The 13,924-nt window shown below is 42.5% G+C and overlaps 1 protein-coding gene across 2 annotated transcripts in view; it reads right to left on the bottom strand.

The window, feature by feature from the left end:
• The window catches only part of METTL27 (methyltransferase like 27), a 115,278-nt gene that overhangs the window by 75,496 nt on the left and 25,858 nt on the right, over positions 1 to 13,924 (bottom strand). The gene's annotated exons all lie outside the window — the stretch shown is intronic.

Raw genomic sequence — 13,924 nt, 5'->3', positions numbered from 1 at the left:
TGCCTCCATTGAGTCTATCATAAGGCCATTGACCTTCATGAAGAATCTCACTGAGGGATGTCTTTTTGATCTTAATGGGCCATACAAACTATAAGATTTTCTGAAGACTTTTTCCTTTAGATTTACCAAAACCAGATAATATGAGGTCAAACCTAAACACTTTCAATTTCTATGCAATCTGGCAGGCCCTTGCACTACATAGAAAAGGTAAATCTGAAGGAAAAAGTCTTCAGAAAATCTTATAGCGTGTATGGCCCTTTAGGCTTGAGCATTTGATTTTAGAGAGGTAAGTTTGTTTGCCAGAAGGAAAACCTTTGATTGGGGTAGGTCCATAATAAGTAGAAGTAAGATATACCTGTGCTCAAATCACAATGGCTTCTACATATACATCTACGTATATAATCCATCAGGTGCTAAAGGGGTGTTCTGGATGAACCCTCTGAACATTACTATATACCCTTTTTAGCAAACTTTGCAATACAAAAACAGGGATTTTTTTTTTTTAGCTCACATACATTGCAATACATGTTTAAGCTGGCCTGCAATGTGCAATATTATGCAAATATATACCTATTATGCAAATATATACCTGTGCTCAAATCCCAATAGCTTCTACATGTATATAATCTATTAGGTGTAAAAGTGATGTAACCACAGGTTAACACTAAAAATGCTGCATGAACCCTTCGATTTTGGTACTATGAACAGGTTTGAATATAATCCTTTGAACCTGTCCTCCAAGGGGACCAGAAAAAATAGCTCTGGGACATTTGTGACTCAGAGGAATGCAAACTGCAAAAGATGTACCTTTTCAATGAGAAGAAGTCTTTGGGGTAGATTTGGTGGACTTTGGGGTTGACTTAATAAAACTGGACCAGCTCTGCACAGAAACCAATCAGTTTCAAGGTTGTAAAGCCTAATTGAACAAGTTGAAGCTAAAAGCTGATTGGCTAGCATGCACCAGATTTTGTACTCTCAAGTTTCAGTAAATCAACCCTTTTGTGTTCGGAATCTGGCACTGAAAGGAAGGGCTGAATTCTGGCTTTGAAGATGAAGCCTAAGAAGTTCGGTGCTGCGTTCTTTGTACAGAGGTAAAAGGCCCCAAGAAGGAAGGTTTGGAGGCTTCTTTTGTGGAAAAACAGTTCTTCCTCATGTGCATCATCAAAAGCAAGTGCATCCTTCGAAAGGCATACCGATGAGGCATGTTTTACAGGCAGCTTCAGCTGTCTAGGTGTTTAGCCATATGATTTTGCACACATGGACACAAATAAACCATTGCAGAAATTTGTGTTATGGCTTGTTCTAGGGCATCAACACAAACAAGTAGGGAGGAAGGCAATGTTTGTAAGTCATCCTGTTGATTATCCATTGCCCTAGTCCAGCAAATTATTTGCCAGAGTCCATCACCTGAAGGTAACAGTCTATAACCCAGGGTCTATGAATATCCAGCCTGTATCTGCACTGTTTGATTAGGATATTATTTTTCTACATCGCTATGTCAAAGATTCCTTTCCATGCTGTGAGGATAGTATTTATTGTACTGCCAAAAGTTTACTTACACAAAAACTATCATTAGTGTGGCCATTTGCATATTAGTACCACAGCAAAAAGTAATATTTGTATGAATACTTACTGTATATTGGCATACTGGCCATTGATCACTGCATGGTCTATCCAAGCCTGCATTCTGGACAGCAACACATTATGACCCAATGTATAAGATAGACAATAAACTAGCGATGTGCTGGAATCCATACAGGGCTCATGAATACTGCATCTTAAAGAAACTCAAAGAACCAGCTCTTACAGCTCTCTTGAGCTCCCATTTTTTTCTGCCTGGAAACTACCCTCCATGTTAGCCAATGTGTCTATGCACACTATGGCTTTTTCACGAGTTTACAGGCATATGAGCTTACAGGCAGTACCATTTTAAGAAAAAAATAACTTCATTTTGAAATTTGATGGCAGCAACACATCTCAAAAAAGTTGAGACAAGGCAACAAAAAGCTGGCAAAGTATGTAGTGCTAACAAAGAAGAGCTGGAAAGAAATTAGGTTAATTGACAACAGGTAAGTAACATAATTGGGTAGAAAAAGGGCATCTAAGTCTCCTTTCACTGGGCCTTTCCGATCAGGTCCGCCTGTCAGTTTTTCAGGTGAACTTGATCAGAAGGTCCATTTGTTTATTTAATATTTATAGGTAAAGTTGATCCAGGGAATATCCGATTGCCTCTCGGGTGATCAGGAAGGAATTTTTTTCTCCTGCTGTAGCAAATTGGATCATGGTTTTCTGGGGTTTTTCGTCTTTCTTTGGATCAACGGTGTGTATAGGATTGTGTATATAAGATTGTATGGTTGTGTCTTCTTTTTTGTTTTTTATTGGTTTTGCTGGATGGACTTGTATCTTTTTTCGGTCTGACTAATTGGGATTTTATCCGTATAGACAGATGGGTGTAAATGGATGTAAATTTTACACAGCATCCCAACTTTTTTGGAATTGGGGTTGTAAATGAAACATTTGTTCATTGGACCTGAGCTGACAAAGCTCCACAAAGCACTTAAACCAGAATTGCATAATTTTTCTAACGCACTGCACCACAACACCCATTTGGCTCACATCTCTTCGGTATGGCACGTTTACAAAGCACGAGCATTGCACTGTATCAAATGCTTTGGTATGCCAAAATGATTAGCGCCGCAATGCATCATGCTGTGTTTCCTGTGTTTTCATGTGTTACAGAAGTCCTCCTGTCAGAAGTCCTGAGTTGTAATGGATAGACCAGGGGTCTGCAACCTTTAAAACAAAAAGAGCCACTTGGACCCATTTACGAAGGAAAAAAAAAACTGGGAGACGCAAAACCATTGTGACATTTAAAAAAAATATAACACTGCATATATGCCCTCTTTCAATGTAATGACCAGCATACATGCCCCCTTTCAATGTAGTGACCAGCATACATGCCCCTTTCAATGTAGTGACCAGCATACATGCCCCCTTTCAATGTAGTGACCAGCATACATGCCCCCTTTCAATGTAGTGACCAGCATACATGTCCCTTTCAATGTAGTGACCAGCATACATGTCCCTTTCAATGTAGTGACCAGCGTACATGCCCCTTACAATGTAGTGACCAGTGTACATGCCCCTTACAATGTAGTGACCAGCATAAATTTCCCTTTCAATGTAGTGACCAGCATACATGCCCCTTACAATGTAGTGACCAGCATACATGCCCCTTACAATGTAGTGACCAGCATACATGCCCCTTTCAATGTAGTGACCAGCATATATGCCCCTTACAATGAAGTGACCAGCATACATGCCCCTTACAATGTAGTGACCAGCATACATGCCCCTTTCAATGCAGAGACCAGCGTACGTGCGTGCCCCCTTCAATGCAGTGTGTGGGCCCCCCCCCCGAGGCATCACTTCACTTACCTCACACTGGTGCCTGGCGTGCTGCTGCTGACGGGAGTCTGGACGGACGTCTTCTTCCTCCTCGACTAGACCTGCATGTGTGCCGCTGCCCTTCTCTCTGACAGCGGGCGGGAAGGTGACGTTGGGACAGTGCGTGACTAACGCACGCACTGCCCCCCACGCAACGTCACAGCCAGTACAGCGCCACAGTGGGGAGTGTTGGGGCGCACAGTGCGCCTCCTCCCCTCGCTAGCATCCGCCCGGAGCCGCGGCAAAGGTTCAAAAGACCCGAATGCGGCTCCGGAGCCGCAGGTTGCCGACCTATGGGATAGTCCATGCAGTGATTTGAGCAGTAATTAAAAAGGTCAGAATGCAAGATTATACATGTGCCCTGCTGTACTTTCTAATTACCGTATATACTCGAGTATAAGCCGACCCGAATATAAGCCGAAGCGCCTAATTTTACCACAAAAAACTGGGAAAACGTATTGACTCAAGTATAAGCCTAGGGTGGGATATGTAGCAGCTACTGGACCCAACTAGACCACCACGAGACCCAAAACAGGGGCTGCTGGCATGGTGCAGGGGCTGCGAATATAGTACAGGAGATGCAGGGCTGTGGGCATGGTACAGGAGATGCAGGGCTGCGGGCATAGTACAGGAGATGCAGTGCAGTGGGCATGGTACAGGAGAATCTCCTGAGGAGATGCAGGGCTGTGGGCATGGTACAGGAGATGGTACAGACATGGTACAGGAGATGGTACAGGCATGGTACAGGAGATGCAGGGCTGTGGGCATTGTACAGGAGATGCAGTGCTGCAGACATGGTACAGGAGAATCTCCTGTACATGCCCACAGCACTGCATCTCCTGAGGAGATGCAGGGACTGTGGAGGAGTCTCACTTACCTTTTCGGTGAGGCGCCTTACATTTAAAAAAGGCGCCGCCCGGCGCCAACACGTCACCGCGCATGCGCCGTCTGTCCGGGAATAGCCGAATGTGTACAGACATTCCCGAGCGGCAGCAGCGCCTGCACACTGCACCGGAGAACAGATAAGTGGGACCCTCACTCGAGTATGAGCCGCGGGGTCTTTTTCAGCATAAAAAACGTGCTGAAAAAGTCGGCTTATACTCAAGTATATACAGCATATATACTTAACAAATGCTTGGAGGATGAAGCCTTAGTGGAATGCGTGCCATCAGTTCAACCTTGTAAGACAAGCAGCCAAATGAAATTGTGTTTTATTAGGGCCCATCACTTAGTACCACTGCTGGCTATATTAAGTGCATGCATATTGATATAAGCTCATTAACTGTTCCTTCATATCACATTCCCACACCCATAACCTGTATGTTGGCCCCATATCTAGCATTATTAGCATGCATTTCTTTCCAGTTATGAATCTTTAAATTGGACTTGGGAGTATAATATTCATATTTTCCTGAAATCATGAAGAAAGATTATTACATTTAAACAATTGCTGAGGAATGGCTCTACCATTCCAGCCCTTTCGTGTCAGCTGCACTAATGCAGAACATTCTCATAGTTTTAGATGGAATTTGGAAATTTTCACTACAACACAAAAGAATGAAAAATGCCTTTATAGTGACTGCTGGTGGCTGTAGCGCAGTCCTGGCTGGGACACTGGTTTTGCTGATTTGCCAAAGGTGTGGTCTCTTGAACAGAAAAAAAAATATATGACATTCTATAAAATCTTTTCTCCAAATTTAAAAAAAAAAAAAAAAATTGTAAAATGAGTATTCAATCACTAAACAGTTCATATATAGTAAGAAAGACAAATGAACTGACAAGTAATCCGCATATTAAATACTTTTATGGCTAAACTTTAATATTTCACACCATCAGTTAAGCCTCTGTGGCAAGACAAAATGAATACTCCCTCTGGTGGAGAACAGGTGCACCAGGCAGCAGTGACACAGACCAGAGTCTATAATGTAATATAAAAGCTCTTAGATAGTCATGGTGTGTAAGCCTAAAAAGCTGGATGAGGCATAAAAGCTATTAACATTTATAGCTATGTGCAACAAGTCCCAGTAGCCTATAACAGCTTAATATATCTGAAATTAAGCCTTGATCTTCAGAGCAGACTTGCTTAGAATCCAAGGGTGTTTTCAATAGGCAAGGTGCAGGGATCCTCAAACTATGGCCCTCCAGCTGTTGCAGAACTACACATCCCATGAGGCATTGTAAAACATGATGGGAATTGTAGTTCCCGAACAACTGGAGGGCCATAGTTTGAAGACCCCTGTGCTAGGGTATCGTTGCCCAAAACAACAGAGAGGAAAAGGTTTGTGTATATATATATATATATATATATATATATATATACAGTGGGTACGGAAAGTATTCAGACCCCCTTCAATTTTTCACTCTTTGTTATATTGCAGCCATTTGCTAAAATCATTTAAGTTCATTCTTCTTCCTCATGAATGTACACATAGCACCCCATACTGACAGAAAAACACAGAATTGTTGACATTGTTGCAGATTTATTAAAAAAGAAAAACTGAAATATCACATGGTCCTAAGTATTCAGACCCTTTGCTGTGACACTCATATATTTAACTCCGGTGCTTTCCATTTCTTCTGATCATCCTTGAGATGGTTCTACACCTTCATTTGAGTCCAGCTGTGTTTGATTATACTGATTGGACTTGATTAGGAAAGCCACACACCTGTCTATAAAAGACCTTCCAGATCACAATGCATGTCAGAGCAAATGAGAATCATGAGGTCAAAGGAACTGCCTGAAGAGCTCAGAGACAGAATTGTGGCAAGGCACAGATTTGGCCAAGGTTACAAAAAGATTTCTGCTGCACTTAAGGTTCCTAAGAGCACAGTGGCCTCCATAATCCTCAAATGGAAGACGTTTGGGACGACCAGAACCCTTCCTAGAGCTGGCCGTCCGGCCAAACTGAGCTATCGGGGGAGAAGAGCCTTGGTGAGTGAGGTAAAGAAGAACCCAAAGATCACTGTGGCTGAGCTCCAGAGATGCAGTCAGGTTGTAGAAAGTCAACCATCACTGCAGCCCTCCACCAGTCGGGGCTTTATGGCAGAGTGGCCCGACGGAAGCCTCTCCTCAGTGTAAGACACATGAAAGCCCGCATGGAGTTTGCTAAAAAAAAACACCTGAAGGACTCCAAGATGGTGAGAAATAAGATTCTCTGGTCTGATGAGACCAAAATAGAACTTTTTGACCTTAATTCTAAGCGGTTTGTGTGGAGAAAACCAGGCACTACTAATCACCTGTCCAATACAGTCCCAACAGTGAAGCATGGTGGTGGCAGCATCATGCTGTGGGGGTGTTTTTCAGCTGCAGGAACAGGACGACTGGTTGCAATCGAGGGAAAGATGAATGCGGCCAAGTACAGGGATATCCTGGACAAAAACCTTCTCCAGAGTGCTCTGGACCTCAGACTGGGCCGAAGGTTTACCTTCCAACAAGACAATGACCCTAAGCACACAGCTAAAATAACAAAGGAGTGGCTTCACAACAACTCCGTGACTTTTCTTGAATGGCCCAGCCAGAGCCCTGACTTAAACCCAATTGAGCATCTCTGGAGAGACCTAAAAATGGCTGTCCACCAACGTTTACCATCCAACCTGACAGAACTGGAGAGGATCCCCAAATCCAGGTGTGAAAGACTTGTTGCATCTTTCCCAAAAAGACTCCTGGCTGTATTAGATCAAAAGGGGGCTTCTACTAAATACTGAGCAAAGGGTCTGAATACTTAGGACCATGTGATATTTCAGTTTTTCTTTTTTAATAAATCTGCAACAATGTCAACAATTCTGTGTTTTTCTGTCAGTATGGGGTGCTATGTGTACATTCATGAGGAAGAAGAATGAACTTAAATGATTTTAGCAAATGGCTGCAATATAACAAAGAGTGAAACATTTAAGGGGGTCTGAATACTTTCCGTACCCACTGTATATATACACACACACATATACACACAGGGCTTTTTTTTTTTTTTTTACAGGGAGTAGGTGCAGGAATTCCTCCATTCCGGTTCACCCCTTGACTCCACCCCTACCCACCATCCAGTACCAACCCTTTTAGAAAATACAGAACCGAGTAACATTTTGTGGTGCAAGCATTTTGTATGGAATTTGGTAATGATAACAAGAAAGGCAGTAAAATTGGTCTAGGAACAATGGACACAATAGACCACCCCAGCAACAATGGATTTCTAACAGCCACCATCAATAGACCCTCCAGCAGCCGGCTACGTTAAATCCCTCACTTAACAGTACATCCCTCCCAAGAACTATTGACCCTCTGCGACATAAGACCCACCCCAGTAACAATAGATCCCCTACCATCAACAATAGACCTCTCAGGCCACAACATATCCCCTCCAGTAACAATACATTCCCCAGTAGCCAGCATAAATAGACCCTCCAGCAGCCAGCGACAAAGACCCCCCCCTCCTCAACAGTACATCCCTCCCAGCACCGAATGACCCCCCCAGTAACATAGGACCCCCCCAGCCACGACAGATCCCCCATGAGCAGCAGAAAAACTCCCCAGCAACAAATCACCCTCTTCCTTCGCAAAACTAGATCCCCTTTAGCAACAACAGATTCCCCAGCAGCCAGCATCAATAGACTCTCCAGCACACCCTAGCATTTTTGCCGTTACATACATTCCATTCTGGAGGTGCTGGGACTGTGTTCCCCCACGTTCCCGCTAAAAAAAAGGCATATATATATATATATATATATACATACATACATATATACACACACACTATATTACCAAAAGTATTGGGACGCCTGCCTTTACACGCACATGAACTTTCATGGCATCCCAGTCTTAATCTGTAGGGTTCAGTATTGAGTTGGCCCACCTTTTGCAGCTTTACCAGCTTCAACTCATTTGGGAAGGCTGTCCACAACGTTTAGGAGTGTGTCTATGGGAATGTTTGACAATTCTTCCAGTAGCACATTTCTGAGGTCAGGCGCTAATGTTGTTGACGAGAAGGCCTGGCTTGCAGTCTGCACTCTAATTCATCCCAAAAATCTGCACTCTAATTCACCCTAAAGGTGTTCTTTCGGGTTGAGGACCTGGACTTCGGCTGGACTTTGTGCAGGCCAATCAAGTTCCTCCACCCCAATCTTGCTCATCCATGTCTTTATGGACCTTGCTTTGTGCACTGGTGCACAGTCATGTTGGAACAGGAAAGGGCCATCCCCAAACTGTGCCCACATAATTGGGAGCATGAAATTGTCCAAAATGTCTTGGTATACTGATGCCCTAAGCGTTTCCTTCACTCGAACTAAGGGGCCAAGCCCAACCCCTGGAAAAACAACCCCATACCTTAACCCCCCCTCCACCAAATGATTTGGACCAGTGCACAACGCAAAGTCCATAAAGACATTCCCATAGACACACCCCTAAACCTTGTGGACAGCTTTCCCAGAAGAGTTGAAGCTGTTATAGCTGCAGGGGTGATCACAACTCAATATTGAACCATATGGATCAAGACTGGGATGCCATGAAAGTTCATGTGCGTGTAAAGGCAGGAGTTTAATACTTTTTACAATATAGTGTGTATGTGTATATATATATATATATGCGCACACACACATACAGTCAGGTCCATAAATATTGGGGCATCGACACAATTCCAATCTTTTTGGCTTTATACACCACCACAATGGATTTGAAATGAAACAAACAAGGTGGGCTTTAACTGCAGACTTTCTGCTTTAATTTGAGGGTATTTACATCCAAATAAGGTGAACGGTGTACGAGTTACAACAGTTTGTAAATGTGCCTCCCACTTTTTAAGGGACCAAAAGTAATGGGACAATTGGCTGCTCAGCTGTTCCATGGCCAGGTGTGTGTTATTCCCTCATTATCCCATTTACAAGGAGCAGATAAAAGGTCCAGAGTTAATTTCAAGTGTGCTATTTACATTTGGAAACTGTTGCTGTCAACTCTCAATATGAGATCCAAAGAGCTGTCACTATCAGTGAAGCAAGTCATCATTAGGCTGAAAAAACAAAACAAACCCATCAGAGAGATAGCAAAAACATTAGGTGTGGCCAAATCAACTGTTTGGGACATCCTTAAAAAGAAAGAACGCACCGGTGAGCTCAGCAACACCAAAAGACCCGGAAGACCACGGAAAACAACTGTGGTGGTTGACCGAAAAAATTCTTTCCCTGGGGAAGAAAACACCTTTCACAACAGTTGGCCAGATCAAGAACACTCTCCAGGAGGTAGGTGTATGTGTGTCAAAGTCAACAATCAAGAGAAGACTTCACCAGAGTGAATACAGAGGGTTCACCACAAGATGTAAACCATTGGTGAGCCTCAAAAACAGGAAGGCCAGATTAGAGTTTGCCAAACAACATCTAAAAAGCCTTCACAGTTCTGGAACAACATCCTATGCACAGATGAGACCAAGATCAACTTTTACCAGAGTGATGGGAAGGGAAGAGTATGGAGAAGGAAAGGAACTGCTTATGTCCTTTAACTGCAGACATTCAGCTTTAATTTGAGGGTATTTACATCCAAATCAGGTGAATGGTGTAGGAATTACAACAGTTTGTATATGTGCCTCCCACTTTTTAAGGGACCAAAAGTAATGGGACAGATTAACAATCATAAATCAAACTTTCACTTTTTAATACTGGGGTTGCAAATCCTCAATGTCATTGTCCATCTGCACTGTGAAGCCCCGTCCAATGAGTTCTGAACCATTTGGCTGAATATGAGCAGATAATATTGCCCGAAACACTTCAGAATTGATCCTGCTGCTTTTGTCAGCAGTCACATCATCAATAAATACAAGAGAACCAGTTCCATTGGCAGCCATACATGCCCACGCCATGACACTACCACCACCATGCTTCACTGATTAGGTGGTATGCTTTGGATCATAAGCAGTTCCTTTCCTTCTCCATACTCTTCTCTTCCCATCACTCTGGTAAAAGTTGATCTTGGTCTCATCTGTCCATAGGATGTTGTTCCAGAACTGTGAAGGCTTTTTAGATGTTGTTTGGCAAACTCTAATCTGGACTTCCTGTTTTTGAGGCTCACCAATGGTTTACATCTTGTGGTGAACCCTCTTGATTGTTTACTTTGACACACATACACCTACCTCCTGGAGAGTGTTCTTGATCTGGCCAACTGTTGTGAAAGGTGTTTTCTTCCCCAGGGAAATAATTTTTTCGGTCATCCACCACAGTTGTTTTCCGTGGTCTTCCGGGTCTTTTGGTGTTGCTGAGTCACCGGTGCGTTCTTTCTTTTTAAGGATGTTCCAAACAGTTGATTTGGCCACACCTAATGTTTTTGCTATCTCTCTGATGGGTTTGTTTTGTTTTTTCAGCCTAATGATGGCTCGCTGATAGTGACAGCTCTTTGGATCTCATATTGAGAGTTGACAGCAACAGATTCCAAATCCAAATAGCACACTTGAAATTAACTCTGGACCTTTTATCTGCTCCTTGTAAATGGGATAATGAGGGAATAACACACACCTGGTCATGGAACAGCTGAGCAGCAAATTGTCCCATTACTTTTGGTCCCTTAAAAAGTGGGAGGCACATTTACAAACTGTTGTAACTCGTACACCGTTCACCTTATTTGGATGTAAATACCCTCGAATTAAAGCAGAAAGTCTGCAGTTAACGCCCACCTTGTTTGTTTCATTTCAAATCCATTGTGGTGGTGTATAGAGCCAAAAAGATTAGAATTGTGTCAATGTCCCAATATATCTATAGACCTGACTGTATACAGTACATACACATATGAAACTGCTGAGCTTTTTTCAACACCTGTCCCTGTTACAGATGTTTTACTACTTTGTGTCTGGTGAAAACATTCTCACCATGACAGGATATGAGGGATCTCTCAGTAAAATTACAAAAAGGGGTTCTAATATGCCTCCAATCTATCCGAAACTAAAAAAAAAAAAAAATGATGATAAAAGATTTTGCTGGACATATGGATATACTGTACACTTTAAGCCATATAAGGCAGCTACCAAGCTGAATTCCATGCTGGCTTTTAATCTCTCTCTGGAAGCCAGGTCTTCACTAGTATTTCAGATTCACTTTACCAGCCAGAGCCAATACAAAACTGTAATATGGTACCATATGAAAAAAGGTATAGTGCGCTCAACACAATCATAAATATTAAACATATGACATCTGGGATGACCCAAATATTATGGTGATCTTCATACAGTGGGAAAAACCATACGTGAAAATTCTTTATGCAAAAACATATAATTTATAACAATCGTGAAAAAATATATATAAAGTCCTCCAATTGATCCAGATAATCTCAAATAGCCAAAGATCAAGCTTCCATCAATAGTGGATCTTCGATCTTGCTAATCTTAGACTGATATGTGAGGGTGAAATAGAAGAAATAGCCTCTTACCAGATAACACTAAGGCCCCGTTCACACTGGGGCGATGCTACTTCCCGGGGCGACCTCACATGTCGCGGCGCGCTGCTCGCACCGCGACCACGGAGCGGCCGTCACGGACTTCATAACATTGAAGTCAATGCAGGTCGCCCCAAAGAAGCTCCGGACCCTTTTTCTAAGTCGGAGCGACTTGTTTCGCTCCTATTAGAACGGGTCCACAGCTTCTCTATGGAAGGCGACCTACGGGGGCTTAACAGTGAGCCTTATTGGTAAATAGGCACTTTCCACACATGAACAAATGAAATCAAGTGAGGTGACACCTCGGTGGTAGTGCAAACTTCTTACCAGAAGTATGTAAGGGTAGGCATAAACCACTCCAATGGTAGCTTCAATGCGTGGGCTGAATGTTTCTCCACTCCACCATATCCAACTCACCGATGTGGCTGGCGATACTGTACTCTAATGTAGCTTCCCCATAACAAAAGATATAAAGTGCCAATAGTGCATTATCCTTTTAAAAAAACGTTATTCCTTTTGAAAAAACTTTATTAAAAAAGAAACTAACTTACATGGCAAATGGAAGGAACTGGGCATAAACAATGGTTCCAAGTGTACTGAACGTGACCGTCTACAGTGCGGAACACGTGGTGTGGCGTGATGGCGTGGTTACTCCCCCCTCCCCACCATCCTTAGATTCACCATGATGTAGAATCCAGCAATAATATGGAGTCTAGTAAAAAAAAAAGTTATCACTGGTGGAGTTGTAACTGAAGTCTTCAGAAGATAAAAGAAGCCATTTGGTGATTCAACCCCCAGTTGCCCACCTGAAAGTAGAAATAAGTGCAGTAACAGTGAATAATTGCAGAGTTAAGAGATCCCAACTCTGTATTACTTACTACTATGGTGTCAATGACAAAAAATAAAAACCACAAACCACTGACTTTTTTACTGTTGAATGCTCACCAATACCAGCAGAAATTTAAATGGTAAAGCAGATTTCCGCAATATTCCAGTTTGTTCTACGTTGCCGTGATCCAGCATCATATGCTACAGATTTGCTTTAGAGAGTGTTGATGTGTTAGAGATTTGGAACATATGCCAAAAGGTTATCTACAAAATCGATAGCCGCAATGCCATCATTAATACCACATTAACGCAAAAGCACAAGCCATATATTATAAACAGGCAAATTGTGATGGTGTCTTTTAAAAAGGAGTTCCAGTGATTGCACATTTCCCAAATATGACTAAACAGCTGGAAGAAGACCTCAAAGTCTAACTTTCTCTAGTTTCTGGAAGACCATTGATGTGGCTTTCCTAACTCCAAATCTAGAGAACTACAGTCTCTCAATGAAATTATGTGTTGTAAACTTGCTGGCTGCAATTACTCAAATGGGTTACTTCCCAGAACTTCACTTTTTTGGTCTTGTGAATAAAGCAAAACTATTGGTAAGCCCTGCCTGGCCTCTTAGAGACAGTTTATTATCCCCAGACACCATATTGAAAATATATTTTAATTTAGACGCTCTGTATAATTTAAAAGCTCACAAAAAGCATCCGCCAACCAAGGATTAACTCCAAACAGCCTAAGAGGCTATAGGGATTCAACAATGTTCCAGGATTACCCTCACATCCCTCCCTTTCAGGTGCTGCATCAATTCTGCCAGCCAAGTGTGGATTATTCTGGCTATTCTAGAAGATGCCAGATTTGTAGTAGAAGGCAGCAGTGAGCGATTCTTTAGAATGCGACCTTGTCTGCATCTTGGGAGAACAGGTTCACTTCACTGTGCAAACCCGCAGGTATACTACGAGACAGTTGCCCAAGTTGTCTTATTTCAATATGACTGTTAGATGATTGTGATGTCTAATATTTATCTTCAGATCCCAGCAGTCATATCAGGTAATATATTTCAAAAAGAATAGTGTTTTGCCCAAGATGGATTTCCCCAGCTGATAGACTAATGTTCCTCCAAAGCAGCACTGGTCTGCGCACATCTGAGAAAGCACAAAAGAGTGATTGTATGATATAACATGTTTGCTTGTCTGTAAGCCGGTCAGATAGCCAAGACATAATTTAGCAATTGTGTTGTTTGGCAAA

Source organism: Pelophylax lessonae (assembly GCF_965119305.1).
Source record: "Pelophylax lessonae genome assembly, chromosome: 2".
NCBI lineage: Eukaryota > Metazoa > Chordata > Amphibia > Anura > Ranidae > Pelophylax > Pelophylax lessonae.
Note: the sequence above shows the minus strand (reverse complement) of the source record. Positions and strands in the feature narration are given on the sequence as shown.